The sequence below is a fragment of the Neovison vison genome, chromosome 4 (assembly GCF_020171115.1).
Source record: "Neovison vison isolate M4711 chromosome 4, ASM_NN_V1, whole genome shotgun sequence".
Taxonomy (NCBI): domain Eukaryota; kingdom Metazoa; phylum Chordata; class Mammalia; order Carnivora; family Mustelidae; genus Neogale; species Neogale vison.
Genome location: NC_058094.1, coordinates 52,649,182 through 52,673,969, shown reverse-complemented (window position 1 = coordinate 52,673,969; position 24,788 = coordinate 52,649,182). Strand labels below are relative to the sequence as shown.

The window sequence follows — 24,788 nt, the reverse complement described above, 5'->3', positions numbered from 1 at the left end:
TTTTCAAGAAAAATTCCATCTCCTCTCTCCCAAATCCCACAAGTCCTGATGAGATTGCATTTTTATTCTCTTATCTGTGTCTTTCTCTGTCGTAGCACCTACCACACCATATCACCATTGCCTACTTACTTATGTCCATACAAGACATAAGATCTTGCTCGTTCTTACCTCTTGTAATTCCTACTTTAGGAATTAGGAAATACACTTCGATACTTCTGAGGTGCTTAATGAGTACCTGTGGAATGTATGAGCTATTCTATTAACCTTTAACTTGAATTCTTACTAATATTAAAACAATATAATTATTTTAGCCTGATCACTTATATAAAACTAACATTTACTTCTGGCCAATTATGGCTGAATATATATGTAACAGTATTCAACATTCTGGTTTCATTAACTTTCCTCTGGAGATTTATACACTAAACCCACTCAATCTGTGGTTTAGATATTTTATGCTGATTAAGACTGTGGCTACCTTGTTAGAATTCTCTTTGTTGCTCACCACCAGGGAAAAGGGCATTCAATTTAGCTGTTTGAAATTAAAAAGTCGTGTAGGAAAGGAGCAGAGGCTTTGGAGTAAAACACAGTCCAGGTTAGACTAGTGTTGTTTGCCTTCATTTTGACTTAGTTATTGGTTTTTGTATACTGAGTATCTAGAAAAATACTGGGCACGAAATAGGTTCTAAAAATTGCTAGATGAGTCAAACTCTGTTAAGTTACAAAAACTGTTTTAGCCACAGTCTTGTCAGGTGAACTAGGGAGACCCCAGGCTCTGGGACCTCAACACCAGCCCCTCCCAAAGGTGTTGCCTAGAACTCTTGGTCCTGTCATAAGAAAGACTTCAAGGGCAGACATACAACAAAGTGGATGAGTGACAGAAGTGGGAGAATTTATTAAAAAGAAAGTACACTCTCAAGATAGGCAAGCAGGAGAGCTAAAGAGAGAGCTATGTACCCTGGAGGTTGGGTTTTTAGGTCTTCTTGACAGTTGTTAACTAGGGGGCAGAATATTACTTGGGGCATGCGGAATTTTGTACTTTTTCTTTTTTATTCATCAGGGCTTCTTGTCATGGCACCTGCCATCTTGGGCCCATCCAATTTGATCCGGCTTCTTGTGGAGTGGTCCCCAGGACAGGCTTCTGACTTACCCAGTAGCTGAACATGATCTCCTCTTTGCTGGCCTCCAGGTATCCTGTTAGAACCTAACTGCCTACTCTAACAGTGGGCTTCTCATTTAGTAAGTGACAGTAACTGTTTTGCTTCAAAAGTATTTTAAAGACTGTGCCAAGCATAATCCTTGTTTACATATATACATATATTGTTTACATATATTGTTTTACATATATTGTTTACATATATTGTTTAATTTCATTTTACTGTTTACATATGTTGTTTAATTTCATTTTAATAAAGTATCGGTCTTTTCAATTGACAAAGAGAATCTCATTTCATAAAGATTCAATAACTTGCCCAAGTTTACACAGCTATGGGGTTCCAAAGACTACACTGGCATCTGGGTTTATCCAATACCAAAATTCAGTGGTCATAACTGATTTTAAGACAAAATAAAGTCTGGGTCCATTAAAATTTCATTTCTTTCTCCTTCTTGTCCTGAAGATCAGCGGTCTACTGCTCTATGTCCTTTATCTTTGCACATGCACAGAGGGTATAATGTTTAGGGGAACATGGTTGGGACAATTTAAAGGCCTTTCTACCAGACATGCCAAGATACTTGCTTCAACTGCTTTGGCTCGGTCTCATTTATATTGACCTCCTCACCCTTCCACAGGTGGGAATTCTTACCCTGGGCAGAGGTGGAACAAAGCCCTGGCTGCTCCAAAGTCCTTCCTAAACAGACTTTGGTCAGATTGTCCTGGAGAATTTCTATTGGGAAAGTTGTTCATCTTTCATTCATCTTTAAGGTCTGAGAACACCCAGCTGGCTACATCTAGGTAAAGGGAGAAAGCAAAGATGAAACTTACCTTACATCTCCATACTTCTCCCTCTCCACTGTTGAGCTGAATATATAATTGTCTCCCTCCCCACTGCTCAGCTCAGTATATAAATTGTGTACCTAAATTAACTTTCACTCCTTAATCCTAATACCAGATGATGTTCTTCCCCCCCTGTATTTGGGAAACTTTCCCTTCCTTCCTTTTCTCACATTTACTTCCACAATAATCATCGTCCCATTCTGTCACTCATGTCTTTTTCCTCATTGTTATTATTGCTCTGTTCTCTCTATCTTTGAGAATATTCTTTTTTCTTTCTATAATAAAAATAACAACTAACATCTTGTCTTGATTCTGATTTTTCTTTTAATTGTCATCTTTTACTTTTCAATTTGATGCAAGTCTTTTAGAAGATCTGGTTATCTTAATTTTTCTCTTATCACCTTCCAAATTGTACAATTTAAATTTTGGGAAATTCACATATATTTACATATTTATACATTTATATATATATTTCATATATTTAAATAAGCCTTTACAGTGAACTGTATTATATTTTATCTTGGGAGAATCAAAGTTTTTCTCTGCAGTTAGCAGAGGTCATGTGTCAATATTGCAATATGAGCCCATTTACAAATGGGTCTACTCTTTCACTCAGGGTTTTATAAATTTATTTTTATAATAAATGTATTTAATTATAATAGATATTCTTAATGATAAATCTTAATAATTTAAAATTTTAAATATATGAGTACTCAGTTTTATTCTTAATTATTGTACTTTCACAGACATGCAGACACAATTTATTTTGCTGACTCCAACTCATATAAAATTTAATAATAGTTTGACCAATGTGATAAAAGTTATTCTATTTATAATTACTTTGAATTTTTCAGAAGAACTTTGAACACTTGCTTCCTAGTGGAAATTAACATTTTAAAGATTACAGTGTCAAGGAGTTCAGCAAGCATTTATTTTTTAGCCCCAAGATGTGGCAAAATTGTTTTTATTTAAATGTCACTGTTTTGCAGAAGCTTTCAGTCTCTTCTTTGTCTTTTTATCTTTCATGAAATCCTACATTATATATCCAGTAAATGTATTTTTGGAAGTATAACTATATTTAACAAATGTAGTCATTAATTTTATTGTTCTATATTTACATTAGAGATTAACATGTTTACCTGATATCTTGGCAGATTAACATCTCTTTGTTTAACTTTATGATTTTTGTTTTAAGCACTGGAAAAGCCTGTCATTGACAAAACTGAGCTAATGTTAGTGATTTTATTTTTCAGAATTTTTTTGTGACATTGAAAGAACAAGCATGTATATAAATTGGATGATAGTGGTAGAAACTGAGGCTTCAATTTTAAGACTTACACAAGTGTACATTTTATTCTTAAGTCTAATAAGATGAGAGGATTCAGCCATTATTCTGTTTTTTTTCCCGTAATTTATTGCTATTTTAAAAACTCTTTACCATGTTTATTTCAATTCTTTAATTCCTTTAACAAGAAAATCACCTAATTAAATTGTTAACAGTTAAAATTAAATATCACCTCAGTGTTTTTTACCTGGGAACCCTATAAGTTTCTAAGTGTTTAATTAACTCAGCTGTGTAAGGGTTAACAATCAGAAATATATCCAGGTCATCTAAGTCATACAATTGTCAGATGGTTGCTAGGCAACAGATATCAGGTTTGGCTGATGCATGTTTCTAGGCAAAGCTTATAGTGTGAAAAAAAGGACAAATTAGATGACACCTGCATTTTTGTTGTTATGCTTTTTGAAAATAAAGTTGCGTTTGGAGGGGGAAGAAAAAGCCTTGACATTTATTATGTGCGTCATCTTTCTTCTAAATGTCAGAACTATATCTTTTGATAGTAAAGTGGTAAGGGACAATAAATTAAAATGACAGCTGACATTTTATTTCTTATGTGTTTTTAGATATGGGTCTTTTACCTAATCCCATTCTTGAATATTGTCATCTTGTTAATTAATTTTCTAAATTCTTTATGATTGAAAAGAAGCTGCAAATCAAAATTAATTGAAATATAATTAATTTAAAACATACACATTTCAAGCCACTGAGGACAAGAAATGCAAATGACTTATACTACATGATTCTAGCACAACACCAAAATATGTCACCAGTGATGGAAATGATATTAAGAGAGAGACTACAGTTTAGAAATCTGGTGTAAAATCTAATTCATGGCAAATGATTTTTTAAAACTATCTATATTACATATTATTTGATTAATTTTTATTTTCTGATATCATAATGCTGAAACATTAAATATAATAAAAATAAAGTGTCCAGCCCAGCATAATGCCTACTTCCCAGTTATAAATTCCCATGATGTTAGTCTCTCTCTCTTTTTACTCTCCTTAATAATCAACAATATAAGGAGTAAGTGAATATTTTGGTTTTGGTTAAAAATGGATCATTGCAAACATACCGAAGAAGAAACAACAAAAATTGTCTTTTAGATGGCGAGGAAACAAAAATACATTGTTTAATCATTTCTTTTCCAACAAAATTTTTAAAGCATATATTTCAGAGACCCGATTTTTATTCCTCAAATGAGGAGTTGTGGCAAAAATAATTTTAAAAAATAAGTGACTCTTAATCTCATGAAACAAACTGTGGGTTGCTGGGGGGAGGGGGGTTGGGAGAAGGGGGGAAGGTTATGGACATTGGGGAGGGTATGTGCTTTTGGGTAAATTGGAAGGGGAGATGAACCATGAGAGACTATGGACTCTGAAAAACAGTCTGAGGGGTTTGAAGTGGCGGGGGGGTGGGAGGTTGGGGTACCAGGTGGTGGGTATTATAGAGGGCACAGCTTGCATGGAGCACTGGGTGTGGTGAAAAAATAATGAATACTGTTTTTCTGAAAATAAATAAATTGGAAAACAAAACAAAACAAAAAAACATTATCTTTGATTAATCAGTTTAGTTTTTCATTGGAAAAATTTATTTTTTTGAAAGATTTTATTTATTCATTTTACAGACTGCTAGAGCCAGAGAGCACAAGTGGGGTTGGAGGGTTTGGCAGAGGGAGAATCAGACTCCCTGTGAGCAGGGAGCCAGATGAGCACTTGATTCCAGGACCCTGGGATCATGACCTGAGCTAAAGAGATTCTTAACTAACTGAGCCACCCAGGTACCCCTCAGTGGGAAAATGCAAATCAAAATTTAACAAAACCAATATTGTGTGTGTGTGTGTGTGTGTGTGTGTGTGTTTTGTAATTGGATGCACTCTTTCACAAATTAAAAGATTTTACAGTGAATTTTCAGTTGTTGGGATGAGGTAAAAATATAGAAGATATATATTGAAATTCAACATTTTCACAAAAGAGAATTTTGTCAAATTCCCATCTAGAATTATGATTCTGGTATTTCTGTTTGATTTCTATTATAAGATAACAGAACTTGGAGAACTTAACTGAAATAAAGTACATAAGGTTGATAAGCCAGGTAGAGTTGTATAGTGACAGTGATTTAACAAATCAACTAAAAAATACCATAATTTTTTCTCTAATTTGAACCAAACATTCTGTTTATATAAACTTGAATTTTGTATTCAGTTCACAGAGCAGACACCTGCTTAGTTATTATAGACTTAAAAAACTGAGCATGGGATTTAATTTGTCTCTTGGGAAAATCATCCAAGGAATATATCTTTATATTTTTCATGTATAAAGGATTTCAGACCACACATAAATTTGCTGGTGATCAATAACAAAAAATAATAATAAAAATAGTTTAAATTATGAAACATCAAGTTATTTATGTCTAGCATAAAATCATGATGATTATTATGTATTCTCTGTGCAGCAGCTTTTAAAATATGTAACCTTGTTCAAGAGCAAACTGTCTGCCTAATCTTTTCTAAAATAAAGAATCTACTCAGATAAATATTGTTACCAGGTTTTAGAAATGTTTCAACATGTTATGAAGTAAGCACATTTAGAAATCAGGATTGTTATAAATTGAGGACTAGATTGCTCAAAAGGTGATACTGCTTTCAAAGTTATGTCTCTTAAAACCATTACTCTCAATTTTCATTCTCTTTTTGACATCCAGAAACACAGACATGTCTAGATGAAAAGAGTTTCACTTAAAAGGCAAGAAAAAAATCTTTAAAGAATTGGTATAGATACTTGATGCTTTAATATGAATTTCTGGTGATATTTTGGTAGTTAGTGGGGCTAACTCACCTTTAGTCATTTCTTACAGCTCTCTTCCACATTGAAGGACGTATGAAATCAGTGGTTTCAGATGTACACAAGAGAATCAAACTGTAACATCCCACCTCACGTAAGTTCCTAACCACATTTATCTGCATTTTAATAATAGGACTTTTATTAGTATTAGAGATGCTTCTTGACTTAAAACTTCCATTGAGTTGTTAAATCCCTAACTGCTTCTTCCCATCCCATTTCTTTAATAGATCACCTATATAGAATTTCATGGACATTCTACAAAATCTTACAAACTCTTTAGTCTTGAATTGAAGTGGAGTAAAAGTAAATTTTTGTTAAGTCAACCAAATCATGATATCCATTTCAATTATTTCATAAAACATATTTTGGTGCAGCTATAATAGAATCTTCCTTTTGAGACCTACTTTATTTTACCTCAACCTATGGACATAACCCTCTAAAATCTGACAGCATACCTATATCAGATAGCAAACCCCATTTATATAGAAGATTTCCAGACTTGACTTGGAATGTTTGAATATATCTTGGAACATTTGAATGTGAGTTACTGAGAGAGACTGGTCTAACAGGTGACCTGCTCAGCTATGAATAGGACAATAGAAGAATAGATGAATAAGATGAAAAAAGATTAATAAACATTTCATGAAAGCATTAGTTTGGCTTGAAGCGTACTTGAAAATAACTCAATTTTAATTACATTAGAAAACAAATATGAAATATGATCATGTATGTTAGAAAAGCCTTTCTTAGGAGACTGAGCCAGGAGTCTCAGAATGCATATTATATTTAGAAAAGGAAGTGCGTCTGTAGATTGGAGAAGGAAAAGGAATAGAAAAGAAGAATGGCACATTTTTCAAAAGGCTACCACTTGACAGAAGTTATTCTAGATGTACATTATACCATTTAACATTTATAGCCCAGTAAGGCAGGGAGTGTCCTCTCCAACAGCTAAATGAGGAAAAACAAGAAACTTCAAGGAGCTGTGTAAAGATACTTTTTCTGGAGAATTTTTTCTTGCAAAACTTTGTAAACTGGTACCCAGGAGAGAAGGCATTAGAATACAGCTATGTCTGCCTTATAATGGTTGCTGAACCTGAAATTACAAGCGGTTTCAGCACCTGTAGCAAAAGATCCATCATTATGTTTCTCGTTTTATGGCTTTCTGATAGATGCTGAGAAAAGAAACCCTCATTAATGTAGGCTCAATTTTAGAAGATAATCAATTATTTAATGGAGGTTTTGACACATTATGTTTATTTATGTAATGTGTTTGTATATATTATTTAATGGAGGTTAAGTCTTAGCTTACTTTATTGCCTAAATTTTACATAAGACAAATGCTTACATTGCAGATACACAGATAACAGCCTGAGTGTGTTCATTTTACTAATCAACACTAAATTTACTAAAACACAAATGTTGGTGTTATGAAAACATATTAATGTTAGAACAGTGGTTTATAAATTTGTGCTTTCAAACTTATGTTTGAATGTGACTCACTGTAAGAAAAATACACTTACATCACCAACATACACATACACAAATTTATAAAATAGTACTTTAACTACACGAAATGCCTTATATATCCCATCCCATCCCATCCCATCCCAATTCATAACCTGACAAAACATTCCACCACTTTAAAAAAAATACAGTGGTTATGGACACACTGAATTGACTTCATAACATAGTAATGGCCATGATTTATAGTTTGAAATTACTGATTAGAAGATATCAGACAAAGTTTCTGGAGAATATAACTTTAAACTGTAAACTCGGGCCAAAAAAAAGTAAATGGAAGGTAGCCAACAAAAGGAAGGATATGGGAGGCGGTATACAGTTGTGTTCTGGGCAGTGGAAAATAGAAGGTATGGAAACTCACCCAGATTTGGAAAGGTGTTTGGTGAGCTTAGGAAACTTGAGAGAAGGAGCAGTGAAGCTAAAATATATTGGCAAAGTGGGAGAGTGATATGAATGAATCTATAGGCATATGGCTTGAAGCCATGTAGACCATATTCATAAAGGATATTTTGAAGGATGCTACTCAAGGAGTGAGTGATGTTGACTTGATCAGGTTGGCCTCATGAAGACCTCACCCTGAAAGCAAGGTGGAGAAAAATCTGAAGAAGGGCAAGAGTGGATACCCAAAGAACAGTTAGGAAGGAGGTGTTACAACAGACTGGGTGAGAGAGAAATTTGCTTAGAATAGACCAGCACAGAAGAATTGGAGGGAAGTAGATGAGATAAAGATATATTTGGAGAATAAAAACAAGAGGATTTGGTAATGGATTGGTTATGAAGAGGCAGGTGAAAGAGAATGATGGATTAAAGACAATAGTTGTAATGATTACTAACATTTTAGAGTAGTTACTGTGTGTCCGATACTTTTCCAAGCAATTTATATGTTAAATTTGGCTTTCAAGCATTTTTCTGAATGTAACTCATATTTAAAAACCCATTTTCTGTTATCATATACACACATGTTTTTATGAAACAACACTTCTCAGATTGTTCGCTTAATAATGAGGTAAAGGCTAGTGCCATAAACTATAATAAAGAATAATGGAGAAGTCTTTTGGAGAAGAAATACGGGGGCGATGAGTTTGATGTTGAGTTTGATCATGAACTCGAGATGTTTCTATGTGGATCTGAGTTCAGAAGAATTATTTGGACTATAGATAAAACTGGGAGTGATCAATGCATAGGTAAGAATTAAAGCATATAGACTGAGTGAGAACATCTGGAAAGAGAAGATAGAATAAAAGAAAATGAGATTTAGTTTGGAGCCTTGTGCAAATAAAATATTAAAAATCAATTTGAGGAGGAAGAGATAAGAAAGGAACCCAAAAAGAGTAGCCAAAGACAGAGGAAAAAATCAGGAGAGAGTGCGGTCACATGGTCACAGGATTTAGGGGATTTGTTTGCTTGTAAAAGGATGAGTATACAGGAAAGGGTAAACTGATAAACTGTATCAGATACCTCTTAAAATAAGGTAATAATAATAAAAATTCCTTCTGGACTTAGATACATGGTTGCTGTGTTTACCTTATGAAAGTTGATCCCTATGGTGGAATGTGTAAGGGTTATAAATGTGTGACTTAAATTGTATTTAATCTATAATTAGTAAAATTCACACACTAACATGGTTTTAAGGTAATATTCCATTTTTAGATAGTTAAAGGCCTAGCCAAAATTAGAGCTTGGCCCTCTAAATCTGAGGTTGGAACTTTGTCAACTGTGGAGACTACTCTTCCATTGTATAAAGATATGCAAATGAGAAGACCTTGAAGAAAACAGTAAAGTAAGGAGGGTCTTCTAACAGCACAAAGAAGTTTTATGGTGTTGGGGAATGAGGAGGAGTTTGGAAGTATGGACAGTGGAGGGATGAAAGAAGAGGCTGTCATTGTATAAGACTCTTCATCTAAATGTGTCTTGCCTTCATTTCTTCTTTCTCAGGTGGCCTGTTGATAAAGGAGTTTAACACTGGTTGGTTGGGGGAAAAGGACAGTTCAGTCTACTTTTGTCCTTATTCTTCTCGTTTTCTCCCAATCTCCTTGGCTACTTCTCTCAATAGCTAGAAATGCTTACCTTAGTGTCTTATCTTAATAGGAACTACTGCTATGTCACAACATCTTCTTTATGCAGGGAAAATATTATGAAAAGTGGAGCTGCTGTTTTTCTGAAAAACAGTCTGAGGGGTTTGAAGTGGCGGGGGGGTGGGAGGTTGGGGTACCACGTGGTGGGTATTATAGAGGGCACGGACTGCATGGAGCACTGGTTGTGGTGAAAAAATAATGAATAATGTTTTTCTGAAAATAAATAAACTGGAAAAAAAGAAAAAAAAAGTGGAGCTGCTATAATAGGAATAAAGTAGAGGGGTTGATGGATTAATGGTCCCACTGTGATAGGAAAAGAGATGTAGCAGAAGTAGTTCAGGAAACAAGATGAAAGGATAGGAAGATGTGTTCAGGAAGGATGATGTCTAAACTTAGTATTCCAAAGCTGGGGAAGTTTTGTAGATGGCAATGTCCAGAATATGTCCAAAGGAGTTGTTAGATGAGATAAAATGGTGATCTTGGAGACCACATGGTGGAAATGAAAGACTGGTATGTAGTTTGGATCATCAAGACTGACTTGGAATCATCTAAGACAAACATAGGAGTTGGAATGGAGATTGCAGCCATGATCCAAAAATCTTCAGTTAATGAGACAAGTATTCCAGATGGCTGTGGTAAATGGATTTTAAATATCATTTTCAGTAGAGACTCTAATCACCCTAGAATGATAAAATTGAAGGGAGAAAATATAGTAAGGATGCTTTTTAGAGGTAGCATGAAAAGGGGAATTTATAACTAGAAAGTGATCAAAGAGAACAATGTTAGAACTTTTATGCCAAGACTTGCTAAGGAAGATAGGATCTCTGATGTATTCTGGAAGTTTTGTCACTGTTCCCCAAATGTTACTGTGGCTTGGGGTAAAAGTTTTCTTCTAAATATATAATAGATAGGAAAACTCTAGATGAGTAATTGGATGAAAGTTACCAAGATACCTGTGCCTCCTCTGCGACTTTGCCTCTCATCTGGTAGTTACCAGATTTGGAGTCACCGCTGTTATTGCCAACAGCCATGTCTGCTCTTTGTTGGCATTTTACGTAACAGAATAGGGAAGTGAGTTGTGAAAGCAGCCACTGTCATTTTCTTGTGTTTTGATCAGAAAAATATACTGAAATATCCTTGGACAAAAGGACCTTGCTGACAGTTTTTTCTAGATGTCTCACCATACTGATCTAGATGTGAAATACAGGAAAGCAGTGTGTGCAGGGAGGGGACTGAAGAGAGAAAAGTAGATAATTTCTGGTAAATGTCAACTAGGAGAGGCTTTGAAATTGACTGTTTAATTGTGATTAACTAGTTAAGCACTTGATTTAATTAGTAGTTGTTTCAATTAGAGGAGAATTTGATTTTTTTTTTAATTTCCAAGGCTTCATTTAGTAGCTAGGTAAATTTTATCTTTTATAAAATGCATTTGCATGTAAGACTGGTTTCTTCAATTGCTTTTTCATAAAGAATTCTAGAATTGACACTTTGAATAAAGTTCCATATTATGCAAAGCAGTCTTTTTAAAAAAAAAAATACATAAACCAAACTATTCTGATGAATTCACAGTTATCATGTGGTCTCTTTATTTACAATCTTTAGAATTTATGCTGTTTTCAGAAATTATACCTTATTACATGGCTTATTTTTTTAATGCTAAAGGTGTTATCTAATTACAGTATAATTAAATGTAATTTATCAAATAGAAATAAAGACAAAATCGGTAATCAGAGACTCTTGCTCCATTCATAGATATTCAGTGAAGGTGTATCGTGTAATTAGTTTACCAATGTTTACTCTAGAACAAGTAGAATAAAATTGTCATCATTTTTCCTTTCATCATCTGACAGCACACTTAGAATTCATTTGCATAGCTTTACAATGGAAGTCATTACCCTCATCACAGATCTACTGTTGTATAACCAGCAGTGAAAAAGTGAAGTTTATGAAGAGTTTAGAGATAAGAAGATGGATTTATTGTTGAAAGAAAGAATTCAGTTTCTTCTCTTTTGAGGAGAGTAACTGATGTTAACATAGAACTCTTATGGTCTCAGGTTCGACCAGATGTCCAAAGACAGATTCTACCTGTTCTGCCACATAAAATGAAGTAAGAAAGACTACTGGCATATGACTTACAAATAAAGAGAGCCAAAAACTGATGCTGGAAAATTAGCCCCTTGTCCATTGAAAGCTATAAAGGGATTCAAGCTGGAGAGGCTAGGTAGTAGGAGACAGATTCTTCAGAGTTGGTGTCCTCTATGTCCTTCGCATTCCCCAAGGTAGAGAGAGAGAGAGTGTGTGTGTCTGTGTGTGTGTTTTGGGGTAGAGAATTATTTTCTTATCTCAAATCTATGATGAGGCACTGCATGAAAACCTCATGGAGATCTACAGATGTGTATCTGTGGTGCGGAGAACACAAAAGCTAAAGCAGGAGCTGCCTACCAAGTAACTAAATGAAAAGAATGCATTTGGCAAATACACTCACACCAATACAGCCTGACGTGTATGTGTTCAGTGCTTTTTTTTTTTAAGATTTTTATTTATTTATTTGACAGACAGAGATCACAAGTAGGCAGAGAGGCAGGCAGAGAGAGAGAGGGGGAAGCAGGCTCCCCGCTGAGCAGAAAGCTTAATGTGGGGCTCGATCCCAGGACCCTGGGATCATGACCTGAGCTGAAGGCAATGGCTTAACCCACTGAGCCACCCAGGCGCCCCTGTTCAGTGCTTTTTTAACAAGAGAACTATATTCAACTGTACCATACACTCTCTTTTTTATTTATTTTTATTTTTTTTCATTTATTTATTTTCAGAAAAACATTATTCATTATTTTTTCACCACACCCAGTGCTCCATGCAATACGTGCCCTCTATAATACCCACCACCTGGTACTCCAACCTCCCACCACGCCACCACTTCAAACCTCTCAGATTGTTTTTCAGAGTCCATAGTCTCTCATGGTTCACCTCCCCTTCCAATTTACCCAAATTCCCTACTCCTCTCTAACGCCCCTTGTCCTCCATGCTATTTGTTATGCTCCACAAATAAGTGAAATCATATAATTGACTCTCTCTGCTTGACTTATTTCACTCAGCATAATCTCTTCCAGTCCCATCCATGTTGCTACAAAAGTTGGGCATTCATCCTTTCTGATGGAGGCATAATACTCCATAGTGTATATGGACCACATCTTCCTTATCCATTCATCCGTTGAAGGGCATCTTGGTTCTTTTCATAGTTTGGCGACTGTGGCCATTGCTGCTATAAACATTGGGGTACAGATGGCCCTTCTTTTCACGACATCTGTATCCTTGGGGTAAATACTCAGGAGTGCAATTGCAGGGAAGCTCTATTTTTAATTTCTTGAGGAATCTCCACACTGTTCTCCAAAGAGGCTGCACCAACTTGCATTCCCACCAACAGTGGAAGAGGGTTCCCCTTTCTCCACATCCTCTCCAACACATGTTGTTTCCTGTTTTGTTAATTTTGGCCATTCTAACTGGTGTAAGGTGATATCTCAATGTGGTTTTAATTTGAATCTCCCTGAGGACTAATGATGATGAACATACACTCTCATTATAAGAGAATTCCCTTCCTACTTAGCAACTATCTAACCAACTGAGCCACCCAGGCGTCCCCCTACTTAGCAACTATCTAACTGGCTTGAGTTCAAGACAGAGAAGCACCACTTTCCCACTTCTCCATTTCCTCACCTCAGTCCCTTTTCTACTCTTGGCTTTCTTAAGTAATGGTCTCTTTTAATCCACTTATAGTGGTTAAATGCATGGATGTTGGGGTCAGCCACACCTGGAATAGAGTTTTGGTTGTCATTTACTGACCTATCAGAAGCACTTGCAGTTTACAAAATATATAGGCTTCTATGTGGTCATCTGTAAAATGGAAAAGAGTGTAGTGCCTACCCCACAGAGTTACTGTGAAAAATCAGTGTATGAATTAATTAGCTCAGTGCATAGCACATACAGCTAAATAGATGTTAGCTATTAAAAGTATGTATTAAAAATGGTGTTCACTCTTGAGTGTCCTAGTGTGCCCAATCCTATCCTAAAATGTAGATTCAGGAGTTTCTCCTCTGAAGTTAGTTGGGAGTCTCGTGATCTCTGTTGATATTTTAATTTCTCAAGTGTTGCTGGGAGATGTCTGCATTGGGTAGCTGAATGATACAGAATGGGAAGTCTTATAGTCATCATTATGGTTAATGGGCCCATAACAGAAGAGGCTTCTGCATACAGTCAGGGAAATATCTCTTCATGAATTGAGTTGGCAGAAATAGTTCTTTGTGGTTACCATGTGTTCTCACTTAAATGGTTCATGAAATGAGTAGCTGCATCAGTTTCCTGGAAGCATTAGGGGTCCTCGGTATTCGAATAGTGTCCCTTAAAGAAGTCTTTCTCCCTCCAGAATCTTTCCAATCAGCCATTATACTCATTTAGGAATGGCATTCATTCCAGGGGTCTGAATCCTGGTATCCTTTTAACATCCTCCTCTTAACCCCATCTTAGCCAAAGCTCAATCCCCCCCTCCCATAGAACTTGGTGAGGCAATGAAAAAGACCAGGTGTTAACAAAAGACACGTTTACCTTCTTGGAGAATAAAGGGAGCTGCTTCAGGAGGCCATGGCTTTTAAAACCTCAGCTCTCCTATAGTTGAAGGGAAAAAGAAGACACTTCCCTACAATACCTTTTGCTTTATGGATCAGATAGCTTCACCTGTTGCAGAAAAGAAGTAAGTGAGAGAGGGAGTGGGTGGAAGAAGGTAGGAGAGGAAGAAAGGTAGGGAGAACCCTCCTATTTCTTATTACAGATATGCACACATATAACATTAATAAATAGCTAAGCAGCTATTCTCCACCCTGCCACTCTGCCCCATGCTAGGCTCTGTGCTAAGTGATTGCTTTCTGAGTTAATCATGCCTGTGATGCTAAAAGAATGGTATCATGTTCTAGGTATATACTAGGAAATCATGGTTCAGATGAATTAAATACCTTACTTTAATTTCCATTGCTAAGGAAGGGGTGCAAACATACATTGCCTTGCTTCAAAGCCCATGCTCTTTGCAGTCTACCATGATACCTTTGATTACTCGAATTCAGTTAATTTTTATTCTTCAACTGGAGATAACAAAAAGTGGGCATTTCTCTGTAAAATTAACATAAGGGTTTCATACAGGAACTCATAGCTTTTCTTAGAATGAATTTTCTAAAAGAAAGGGAAAGATACATTAAAAAACCTAGAAAGAGAAATATAAATTTGGTTCACTTTGTATTATGGCGTAAAGGTTGCATTGGTGTGTATCTGCTTAATATGGAAGCATGTAGAACATAGTATTATCAGATATAGAACCCCTAGTATTCCAACACCTGGAAAGGAAAAATTAATACTCTATGTGACTTCAGTCAGTAAGTTGCTATGTTATATGGTGTTAGGCAGATATTTCTTGTAATACCAAGTAAAAACAGTTGACTTAGTGGAGCCTTTTACTTTTAACTACCAATCAGTTTTTGTTTTTATTTTTTTCCCAAAAAAAACCTACACCCAAAGTTTCCACATACTAAACTGTTTCAAAATTTCATTTTAGGGACATTATTTCTTAGATCATGAAATATAAATTATTCCTTACTAATTTATCATTCAACATTATTATATAATTTTCAGCAGAAATTTCAGATGCAAAGACACATTTAAATGATAGGACCTATATCTTTGCACTGGTTTATGCTTAAAGCATGAAAATTAACATTTCTTGTCTGTAGTTATCAGATGTTTTTCCCAGAAGGAACATGAGTTAATAGATTCTATCCTAGCTTTCAAAACCACAACTAAATAAATAGGTGTTGAGCTTAACGAATGGTAATCTGTGTAATATTCCACTTCCCCAAGGGGACTATTAATTGCCTGTGCTTTTTTGGATAGAACTAAGTGGGTTTGTTTTGTTTGTCTGTTTTTTTTTTGTTTGTTTGTTTTAGTTTTTATTATTGGAAATACACAGTACAAAAATATAATGAAATGCACATAGGTTAATTACCTTATGTAAATTGTTATTTCTAATCTATATTTTTCTTGTACCTAAATTGCACAGGCATTCAGTCTGGTCTGTTGTGGATGTTCATGGAATAAATCCGGAGCAAAATCTAGATAATCTACCCCTGATGTACATATTACAATATATTACATTAGACAAATATACATTATACCTGTCCTTGTGCTATAAATTTACACTTTCTTAAGATATCACCGTGTTGAATTTTGAAAATATTTTTCTTTATACATCATCATTAAAATTTGCTGTATCATTTTGCTGTTTAACATAAGTGAGAAAAAAGTAGGAGAAAAAATGCATAGTATTTTTATTGGTATTAGTATATGTATATACTGTCTAATGGAACTCATTTATTTTGATTTATATTTTTTCTATTATTAAGTATCTAAACAATTTTCTACACTTTGTGCTTAATTTTTACCATTCTCTTTCCCCAATTTTTTGCTGACCAGAGGAGTATAGGGATGGATGATAATGGGGCATCATGAGAGTAAGGAAATTCTGGGTGAGGGCATCCCCTATTTCATGAAAAAGCCATTGAAGAATGACATTTCCATGTGAATTTTTTTCTAGGATTTTGAGGAGATACACAAATACAGCTCCAGAGAGAAGTTAATTTCTCCAAAGTTAAAATGGGTGTTTTACCTAGGAGTCTTTTCCTTTCCATATATTTAGGTTAATGTGTTTACATTTAGGATCTCTTTTCAATATTCCTGTTTTGGTTTTAGCACCTTTTCCCCAGAGAAAGTAGATAAAATCGCTTCCGTCCATTTTCAGTGTCCCATAGGATTTAGAAGTACTGTACACCAGAAACTAAGAATCTCAAAATATTACAAATCCACTCAGCACTGTGGGAGGGAGGCTCTGAGGCAGCTGTCTGAGGTAAATGGGTGAATGTTTATTTCCTTGCCTCTTCTAGACCACAAAGTCCAGAAGCAGGGTCTGGGACTTTTTCTGTTGGTGTCCCGGACAATTTGGGGGCTCACCCTTCTCAAAGTAAGCACTCCATCAGAGAAGCAAGAGAAACCAGTAAGTGAAAGGAATGTCACATTGTGGGTTAACTCTAGCTTTTGTTTATTGTCCTGCTGACTCTAAGAGCACACGCTACACTCTTTTTACAAAACTCAAAAGTAACATAATTGGTTGAAATGGGCCCTGGAAACTAATCTCACTCTTCATGGATTCCTGTCTCCCAAATTAGAGTCAAGGTTAAAATAACCCACTGCTTTTCATCATATGGTCTAAGGCTGTCTAGATGAGGTAAAAATGTTCTCATAAGCATTTTTGCAGACAAGAAAAATACAGGTTTGTGTAAATTGCTGGCTCAACCCTTTTGTGATATGATTACAAAATGAGAACTGTGATTTTTATTTCTTACATATTTTACAGCAAGTAAAATGAGTGCATGAAGCCATTTTATGGACTCTGTTCCTTGGAGCGGGAGACTCATCCAGAGTCCTCTCTGTTCAGGATGGAAGTAGAAAAAAAATCTAGATGTGATTCTAACTTAAGTGTACAGACTCAGTTCTCCCTTTCAGCTCATCTGTTATCTTTTTTGTTATCATTCTTTGGTCTTCTGCTTTGAGCTCTTTTTAAATAAAGATATATATTTTTTTTGAGTGGGAAAATCCTTTGTCTCAAATCATTTAGCTTTTCTCTTTTTTTTTTAAAGATTTTTATTTATTTATTTGATAGACAGAGAGAGATCACAAGAAGGCAGAGAAGCAGGCAGAGAGAGAGAGGGAAGCAGGCTCCCTGCTGAGCAGAGAGCCCGATGTGGGGCTCCATCCCAGGACCCTGAGATCATGACCCGAGCTGAAGGCAGAGGCTTAAACCACTGAGCCTCCCAGGTGCCCCCATTCAGCTTTTCCATAGAAAATTTTCTTCATTTGCGTTTTTATTCCTATTCCTTGCCTTCTCTGTACTTGAAGTTTTTGACATAGATCCTGTGTTGGATTCATTTTGATCATGTCTCAGCTTGAAAAGACATGATATCTTTTCAGATAGAAAATTTGTAGGAGGGTGTGTGTGTATGTGTGTGTGTGTGTGTGTGTGTAGGGAGCCATGTATGTGGGGCTACACGTACTCTCTGTTCTGGTCATACATGTAAGTGAAGCAATCCTTTCCTATACCACAGCTGACCAAGAGAGGCCTTGTGGAGCTCTCTCTTGCTCTCCTTCACCTGCAGCATGGTTGGTTGTAAAACCAGACAGCCTGTGCCATATCCCATTCAGGCCATTTTCTGATCCAGCTCCTGTCACATGGCATCCATTGGCTAATGTTGGTTATTATTGTTATAACAAAGTTCTCATGTGTTTTTGTATTATTAGTATCATGATTTTTAAAATGTACTGGTTATAAGCTGTCATGGGGAATTGCATAAGTATAGAATGCTGAGGTTGTTGTTTTGTTCTGAACCTTTATGCAAAAAGTAGGACCCCAAATATTCAGCAATAGTGTTTTCCTGAATGAAAGTATCTAATTATAATTGAAGTCTATACTTTTTAGAAATGAAAAGACCAGTGGCTGTTTTTTGAAAGGTAGCCCATAGGTTCCTATGTGGAAATATGAAGCTTCTGTATCTAACAAATAGCTGAAAGTGAATGACTTATGCTGTTATAAATTTAAATTACTTTCTCTAATCGTATGTATACTTTATAACTAATTCAGCACATCAGAAGTGTTTTTCATGAAAAGTAAAAATCCCTAAACTTTTCTGTCCTAACACTGACCCATGGCTCTGAGGAAATCTTTTCATTCTATTAATTAATTAATTTGAGAGAGAGTGTGTGCGAGCAGGCGCCGGGGTTGGGGAAAGAGATCCTTACTAAACTCCGTATTGTTCCAGTTTTTAGTATGCGTGTTGCCAAAGTAAGCAGCAGAAGTAATCTTTTTAAATTTTTCTTTTAGTGATCTCCTTAACTACATAATATGATCACATCCTACTTTTTTGGTTTACCAACTTAATAAGGATCTATTGATTGTAATGAAAAGTCATTCTTATTTCACTTTTTTTTTTTTTTCAGACATTATGCTGAAAGTGCATATGTAGAGTTTGGAGCAAAAATGAGATTGGAGTGAGGTGGAGAGGAAATAGACATAAGGGAGTCAGAGAAGCCGTAGTCCTCCACCCCATAGGATTTGCTTTCCGCAGCTTCAGTAACCAGAAGTCAAAAGCGTTGAAAGCCATGCTCCTCCTTCTGAGGAACCCTCAGAAGGTGAGCAGTCGCCTAACTCTACGTCACAGTGCCTACGCCATTTCCCTCACGTCCTCTCACCACGTAGGCATTTTATCATCTCACCTCCTCATGAGAAGTATGAGTGCCGCACCACAAGGTATGTATTTTGAAGGAGACCACATTCAGATAAATTGTGTTAAGCATATTGCTAAATTGTTTTATTTTATTTTTATTTTTTGTTGTTTATCTGTTACTGTGCTTAATTAATAGAATAACTTTATCATAGATATGTATGCATAGGAAAAAACACAGTATATGTAGGGTTCGGTATTATCTGAAGCTTCGGGCATCCCCCACAGGTCTAGTAATTATCAATTTTATGGAGTTTTGCTCTAAAGAAGACTGTTAAATGGGCTTTTAGTTAGAGAGGGTTGTGTGGTAGAGAAAGGTTTTTATTTTCATTTGTTTCATTAGAACTAGAGAATTTTTAAGCTAGTGTTTGTAAGCCAGTGGGAATGATCTAGGAAAGATGGAAAAAGTGTTTTATTTGTGCCAGAAACTGTTCTTACTACTACATCTTATCTCTGTGCCTTTATCTATATTTTATTTCCATATGTATATATTCATTGAATTCTTGTAGCAGCTCTGAGATATTCTTATTATTCCCATTTTACAGATAAGAAATTTGGGCACTGACACGCTGAGCAATATTCTCAAGATGATAAGCTAGTTAATGGCCATGTTAGAATTCAAATTAGAATGTCTGTGTTAAAAAACCAGAAACATAATCACTGGTCTTCTGGCTTTGAGGCTTACTTTAGAGTCAGCCCTACTTTGGCTATCTCCAAACAGATTATTCAGTTCTGGAGTGCGCTATCAAGTGTGATGACTGGGGGAAGGTCTGGCTGTCTGTGTAGAGGTTCTGGAAGAGAAATGAAGAGAAATGACTGATAATTTATTTTATGTACTATCTTTAACAAATCTTCCCTGTTTTTAGTCCTTTTTCTCACTTTGGTTCTTTGTTGCGTCAGTTGACTTTGAGCCCAAATCCTCCACAGGTTACTTTCAAGTGAGTGTTTTCACACCTACTCAGCAGTATTTTTATGGCATATTCTAGCTTGTCGTTTTTCCCCTCTGTTTCATCTGTCAATCTGCTCACATATAAACTTCATCTTTGAAAAGTTTGTTGAAATCTCTTTTATTCTTTAATGCTCCTCTCATTCTTTTCTCTGGTATGAAAGTATTTATTTTGTACTTCAAAATCTTTCAAGAATAATTGGAGAGGTGGATAAAAAGCAAGCACATGCTTGCAGCCTTCCCGTTGAGATCAGGAACAAGACAAGGATGCCCACTTTCACCACTCGTGTTCAACATAGTATTGGAAGTCCTAGCAACAGCAATCAGACAACAAAGAGAAATAAAAGGTATCCAAATTGGCAGTGAAGAAGTCAAACTCTCTCTATTCGCAGATGACATGATTCTTTATATGGAAAACCCAAAAGACTCCACCCCCAAACTACTAGAACTCATACAGCAATTCAGCAACGTGGCAGGATACAAAGTCAATGTGCAGAAATCAGTGGCTTCCTTATACACTAACAATGAAAATACAGAAAGGGAAATTAGAGAATCAATTCCATTTACTATAGCACCAAGAACCATAAAATACCTGGGAATAAACCACCAAAGAGGTAAAAGATCTGTACTTGAGGAACTACAGAACACTCATGAAAGAAATTGAAGAAGACACAAAAAGATGGAAGACCATTCCATGCTCTTGGATCGGAAGAGTAAACATTGTTAAAATGTCTATACTACCTAGAGCAATCTATACTTTTAATGCCATTCCGATCAAAATTTCACCGGTATTCTTCAAAGAGCTGGAGCAAATAATCCAAAAATTTGTGTGGAATCAGAAGAGACCCCAAATAGCGAAGGAAATGTTGAAAAACAAAAATAAAACTGGGGGCATCACGTTACCTGATTTCAAGCTTTATTACAAAGCTGAGATCACCAAGACAGCATGGTACTGGCATAAAAACAGACACATAGACCAGTGGAAAAGAGTAGAGAGCCCAGATATGGACCCTCAACTCTATGGTCAATTAATCTTCGACAAAACAGGAAAAAATATACAGTGGGAAAAAGACAGTCTCTTCAATAAATGGTGCTGGGAAAACTGGACAGCTATAAGTAGAAGAATGAAACTTGACCATTCTCTTACACCATACACAAAGATAAACTCAAAATGGATAAAAGACCTCAATGTGTGCAGGAATCCATCAGAATCCTAGAGGAGAACATAGGCAGTAATCTCTTTGATATCAGCCACAGCAACTTCTTTCAAGATATGTCTCCAAAGGCAAAGGAAACAAAAGCGAAAATAAACTTCTGGGACTTCATCAAAATCAAAAGCTTCTGCACAGCAAAGGAAACAGTCAAGAAAACAAAGAGACAACCCACAGAATCGGAGAAGATATTTGCAAATAACAGTACAGACAAAAGGTTGATATCCAGGATCTATAATGAACGCCTCAAACTCAACACACATGAAACAGGCAAACATATCAAAAAATGGGCAGAAGATATGAACAGACACTTCTCCAATCAAGACATACAAATGGCTATCAGACACATGAAAAAATGTTCATCATCACTAGCCCTCAGGGAGATTCAAATTAAAACCACATTGAGATATCACCTTACACCAGTTAGAATGGCCAAAATTAACAAAACAGGAAACAACATGTGTTGGAGAGGATGTGGAGAAAGGGGAACCCTCTTCCACTGTTGGTGGGAATGCAAGTTGGTGCAGCCTCTTTGGAGAACAGTGTGGAGATTCCTCAAGAAATTAAAAATAGAACTTCCCTATGACCCTGCCAAAGATACAGATGTCGTGAAAAGAAGGGCCATCTGTACCCCAATGTTTATAGCAGCAATGGCCACGGTCACCAAACTATGGAAAGAACCAAGATGCCCTTCAACGGATGAATGGATAAGGAAGATGTGGTTCATATTCACAATGGAGTATTATGCCTCCATCAGAAAGGATGAATACCCAACTTTTGTAGCAACATGGATGGGACTGGAAGAGATTATGCTGAGTGAAATAAGTCAAGCAGAGAGAGTCAATTATCATATGGTTTCATTTATTTGTGGAGCATAACAAATATCATGGAGGACAAGGGGTGTTAGAGAGGAGACGGGACTTGGGGTAAATTGGAAGGGGAGGTGAATCCTGAAAGACTATGGACTCTGAAAAACAATCTGAGAGGTTTGAAGTGGCGGGGGTGGGTGGGAGGTTGGGGTACCAGGTGGTGGGTATTATAGAGGGCACGTATTGCATGGAGCACTGGGTGTGGTGAAAAAAATAATGAATACTGTTTTTCTGAAAATATATAAATCAATTTAATTAAATAAATAAATAAATAAAATATTTTCTGTTAAAAAAAAAAAGGCAAGCACATATTTCCAGTCTTCATCTTAAATTGGAAGTGGAAGCATTGACTTCTTTTAAACAGATAGATAGATTGTTAGCTATCTTTTGAGTGACAGATTTCAGCTTAGTGAGTAAGAGTACAAACTTAAAAAGAGGTGAGAACAAGAGTATAGTAGTTATACTTCTTTTAACTGAACACTTATCTCAGGAACAATTCCTCAAGAGTATAATATGTTGAAACTATAGAGTATATGTCATGTTAAGTACTTAATGAATAGTAATTACTAATTTTTTAGGTAATAGTAAGACCCTGACAGAGAAATAACGTGTGACCAAAGTAATATGGGTTATTTGGTTTATATTATTGGTATGGCCATTGTCATTATTAAGTACCAGTTGAAGACTTCAGTGTCATAAGTGATGAAAATATAAAGCTATAAAAGTAAAATTGTTTTTCTTTAAATAAACCTCAAATAGTTGTTGAATATAATATTATACATTATTTTTATAACAGGGATAAGATTTTCCTTTGAGACTATTTTCAATTTTTATAATATTTTTGCATAGTAAAATATTTTATTAACAGAAATTATTTCAATGAGGCCCTATGTTTCTTTTCTATGCATAAACAAATTTCTTATTTATATAGTTTTTAAAGGAAACTGCTAAATATAATATATATTTGAAATACAAAAGTATCTTTCAACTTACATAATTATCTTTTGGTATATATATTATATAATTCTAACATATAAAAGTATGCTAATAAATATTTTGTATATTATAACATACATATATAATATGAATATATATATATATACACACAAACATACGTACACAGACACAGACACACACATTAGGTAGAAGACCTTGTTATTCACTACATCTCTGCTCCCTTAGGCAAAAATTCTAGCTAATGAGCTGCTAGAAGATTATCTGCTTTGAGAGTAGAAACTTGCTTTTCTTTGAAGTTCTAAGTCATTTACCACTACATGCTAACGGAAAATTCTGAGAATTTGTACATTAAATAAAAAGACCAGAAATACAAACTAAATGTGTTCTGTTTAGGAAAAAAGGGATATAAAAGTATATGAACAGTGGCCAATTCACCCTTCAGATTTCATTTTCTCTATTCAAAACATTACCATCTCAACTTATGGGAATTGTGACTTTATTTTGACATATTACCATGTCTGTGGTAGCATTGAAAGTACTTTGTGTTTAATGTTACTGACTTGAAATTTTTAGTTTTCATCTGGAAAACATGAATATTTTTACATAACTTATCAATTGCCTCAAAATAATACATGAATTTACAAATTGGAAATCTTATATTTTTCTTTCTTTTTTAAAGATTTTATTTATTTATTTGACAAACAGCGAGTAAGGGAACACAAGCAGGGAGAGTAGGAGAGGGAGAAGCAGGCTTCCAGTGAAGCAGGGAGCCCAATGTAGGACTTGATCCCAGAACCGTGGGATCAAAACTTGAACAAAAGGCAGACACTTAACTGACTGAGCCACCCAGGCACTCAGAAATCTTACATTTTTCTTTTCTTAACTGATCTCTTTAACATTTGTCACATTTGATGGCATTTTCTTTAGAACTTCTTTTGAACTCCTAATTTTGTTTTTTTTTCCCAATTTTTTTTATTATTATCGTGTATTGTTAGATATTCTTATGCCCTTTGATTCTTGTTCTATATTTGTTTTTGCGAACACATACCCACAACTGCCATTCGTCTACCACTACAAAACACTAATAACTGCTATCCCTGTATATTCTTCTCAGATCTGTTTCCTAAACTGCATGTCTCTATCATCTGTTTATCTATCTATGTATCTATCTATCTATCAGCTGTTTTACTGGATATGTCTGCCTGAATATCTTGGAAGATATCTAAAACTCACAATGTTATAAACTAGTCTTATGTGTATAGTCCTCTCTGTGGAAAAGCACTCCCTATTTATTCCCTACAATATGCACAATACATCCAGCAACAATCTCTGAATCTGTTAGTTTTGTCAGTTAATAGCTGTTATAATCAAACCAGTTTCTCAAATAGTAAATTCAGGATCTTCTCAATTTCCTTTTTTTTTTTTTAAACTTTTAACTTTTACTTAAAAAATGATCACAACTTACTTTCTTTAAATTTATCACCAAATCATATTAATTTTGTATTGAAAAAATGTTTTAAAGATTTTATTTATTTATTTGACAGAGAGCGAGCACAAGCAGGAGGAGAGGCAGAGGGAGAGGGAGAAGCAGGCTCTCCGCAAAGCAGAGGAAGACTGATATGGGACTTGATCCCAGGACTCTGAGATCATGACCCAAGCC

The 24,788-nt window shown here is 35.4% G+C and overlaps 1 long non-coding RNA gene across 1 annotated transcript; it reads left to right on the top strand.

Annotated features, from left to right (window-relative positions):
- The first annotated feature begins 1,123 nt into the window (after positions 1-1,123).
- Positions 1,124-20,515, top strand: LOC122905567. Its single transcript, XR_006384358.1, has 4 exons — positions 1,124-1,189; positions 6,198-6,278; positions 18,862-19,171; positions 20,484-20,515. It is a non-coding gene; the product is annotated as an uncharacterized LOC122905567 (long non-coding RNA).
- The last annotated feature ends 4,273 nt before the right edge of the window (positions 20,516-24,788 follow it).